The sequence below is a fragment of the Henckelia pumila genome, chromosome 4 (assembly GCF_033568475.1).
Source record: "Henckelia pumila isolate YLH828 chromosome 4, ASM3356847v2, whole genome shotgun sequence".
In the NCBI taxonomy this organism is placed as follows: domain Eukaryota; kingdom Viridiplantae; phylum Streptophyta; class Magnoliopsida; order Lamiales; family Gesneriaceae; genus Henckelia; species Henckelia pumila.
Genome location: NC_133123.1, coordinates 74,228,624 through 74,232,031, shown reverse-complemented (window position 1 = coordinate 74,232,031; position 3,408 = coordinate 74,228,624). Strand labels below are relative to the sequence as shown.

Below are 3,408 nucleotides of genomic sequence, written 5' to 3'. Positions count from 1 at the left end.
TGACTAGGAACAGTTTAGAATATACAGTGACTATAAGATGTGTTTCATGATAGACATCCCCATGTGCTACCACATCTTACATACACTATAGTATATTCAAGGTCTTTATCAAAACAACAATAGTATATCATAATATAACATTATGAAGAAAGATAAAGTCTATGCCATTATAAAAGTGTAAATTATATTAAACAAAAGATTATTTTACATAGAGTCATAAAAGCCCTTAGCCACAAGTTGGCTAACCGGGCACCCACTCTTTCAAGTTTACCCAAACACTTTAACATTTTATTTTTAAAATAAGTTCTAAGAGCTTATAAACTCGTAAAACAGTTTTTAGCTCTAGGAAGTTATGTCATTTTTAATAAGTTTAGCCAAACACTATGTGAATCAACAATATAAATTTGTTTCTTTTGAAAAGTAGATTTCTCTAATTAAAATTATCGGTTTAATATTCTATATATAGTCAACTATTATTATTTTATTTGCATGAAAGAACAATGCCAACAGGCTAACACTCATGTTGTACGTCATGCATGTTGGCTTGCATATTTGCATAAATATGCAAGCCAATACATAAAATTAATTATTTTATAATTAATTTGTTTTATTACATTCACGTACAGAAACGATCTTATTTAATATAAGTAAGAAATAACATAGCACATTGTCGAAATGAAATCAATGTTTTAATCCATTAATTAATTATTGAGAAGAATTTCATTGATCAAGAACTCCAAGTTGTTGAATGAAGAGCCACCACACTTAGCTGCCGAATGAGCCATATCCTTCCACTCCAATGCATTCTCCCTCATATCCTTCCCCTCCTCCCCTTCCATCAAAGCTCTCACCGTCTTCGCGACATTCGCCCTCGTCACATCCCCCTCGATCTCCATCCCAATCTTCCATTCCGCGCATGCATACCGACAATTCGTCTGCTGCTCCGCGAAAAACGGCCAGCAGATCATCGGCACGCCTTCTGAAATACTCTCCACCGTCGAGTTCCATCTCGAATGAGTCAAGAATCCGCCCACCTACGGATGCGCCAACACTCTCTCTTGCGAGCACCACCCCTGCACCATCATGCTCCTGTCTTTCACTTCTTTCAAGTACTCCTCCAACAAGATCGACGACTTCTCCCCGCTTACCAAATCGGGCCGAATGATCCACGAGAAGTGATGGTTGCTGTCAGCTAGACCCCATGCAAACTCTAACAACTGATGCTCGGACAGAACTGTGATACTGCCGAAGTTCACGTACAATACCGAATTTGGCGTCCTCTGGTCGAGCCATCTAAAGCATGAATCCTCTTTTCGCCACAAACTTGAGGCGATCGATTCCAATTTGGTATTTTCAGTCACACGCTCCAATAAGTGGAGTGGGCCTGTAGCACTTCCTTTTCTAGTTCGTAGTAAGTGTTGATTATCACAGCTTTAGCCCTTAACGCATCTTTTGTATACAAAATGTTTAGACGAACCGCATAATTGTCGAGGTCGATTGTTCGAATGAAACTTGGGAAGTCTTTTAACCTCATGTTCTTCATCCCTGGAACCCAATCTATTTTGGTTTCAAGATATCCATTAGTTATGTAACTTTCATCTGCATGATCACCATACATATATATAATTAATACACATATGATCAAGAAGTGGGAATTAATTTTATATATGTACATTCTGCACGTACGTAACGTGTAACCGTGTGTGTAATCATCAGTACAGTAAAGTACCTTTGAGAGGAAATATTCCTCTTGCCATAAGTTCAGCGTAGTTACAGTATCCCATGAATCCACAAGCACTAGTAGTGAAAAACACAACCTCAGGAATCTGGAACTGCTCCGCGGCATCAAGAGTAAAGCTCATAGCCCCATCGGACACTATGCAAGTGACTTTCGGGAAATCCGGCGAATCGTTTAGTGTCTTGATGAGCTCCAAGAATGGGGGCAGACCATTCTTGGAAAGAGAATCGCACGGTTGAAGAATATCTTGCGTTGCATCCTTATCCGATGGCGGGAGCCCGTCGGGGATCGTTCTGAACTGGAAATCGTCGAGACCCTTGACAGATTCGGGTCCTCTAGCTCGAACAAGACGGTTGTGATTGAATTCGGTGTGGACGAAGGTGATGTAAAAACCTCGAAAATTTAGAAGTTTGGCTTGTTTTTTGGATGGGGTCTATGTGACCTTGTGCAGGATATGGGATGACTACGGCATGAGGCTTCATCTTGGGTTAGAATATTCAACTTTCGCATAATATATATACAATATTACATCTTTGGGTCATGTAATTTGCACATGCATGTTGTGCTTTAATTTGGGTGTTAATAATGAATTTGTATTTTTATTCCAATAACTTGACTTTTTTTGTTATTATGGTCCTTTCCTGATCCCAGTCCCACCTATCGGCCTGAAATTGCTTATGCGGTGGCCATGAATATTGACATGGATTTTGGAAAGTTAAATAATATTCTAAAAAAATTATGACATATATACAAGTTTTTTTCCAAAAATCAATGTCGACATCTATATATGTTCGCGACATAAGAAATTTCCGACAGACACGATGAACTCTACTCTGATAATAAAAAAGAAAAAAAGACAAAAATCATGCAAGTTATAAGATTAGAATTAGTTTTTCAACGAAACAACACAAATTCACTGTTAACAAGTCTAAAAATAGGAAAAATAAATAAATTATAGGACCAAAAATTTATATTCCTTAGTTATATATATAAAACCAAAATTGCAAACTATATCAAATTCGGGGACGAGAATTGTAATTTTTCCAATTATATATCAGCATTTTCAAAGAAAATTTTCAAAATGGGTATCTCATAAGTCATAAATGTTGTTTCCTGCAGGCTGCAGGGCCAAAATTGCCAAATTCAAAATTAATGGGACTACAATTAATTAGGCCTCGAGGTGGGTAGGCCTAATAATTTGTTCCAATTCATTAATGTTACAGACATAATCACGATTTTATGGCTATAAAATTAGATTCTCGACGTTACTCTCAACAAATTCGTCTTACTCTTCTTTCACGGCTTTATATCAGTTAGGACAAAATTGAAAACATGGCAACTTTATATATATATAAAACCCTTAAAACATGGCAAGTTATGTGACATAGATTAATAAATTCTGTATTTTGTATCAAGAAATGATGGGTAGAAGTTGGTTCTAGAGTACATTAAATTTTTTACAAGAAAATACATGACATCCATATATATAATATTGTGTTTGATAACTCATAAAAAGATACAAAAATTCAAATTCGTACAATATAATTATTCAACATAAAAAACTTTTATGAGATTGTATCACAAATTAATTTTAGAAGATGGATCTAAGACTCGATTTAAATCACAAAAAAATTAATTTTTATATAAAAAGTATTGATAGGGATCAAGTC

At 35.9% G+C, this 3,408-nt stretch overlaps 1 pseudogene; it reads right to left on the bottom strand.

Moving 5' to 3' along the window:
• Positions 1-701: 701 nt before the first annotated feature.
• On the bottom strand, positions 702-2,220 carry LOC140866675 (7-deoxyloganetin glucosyltransferase-like; annotated as a pseudogene).
• Between the last annotated feature and the right edge of the window lie 1,188 nt (positions 2,221-3,408).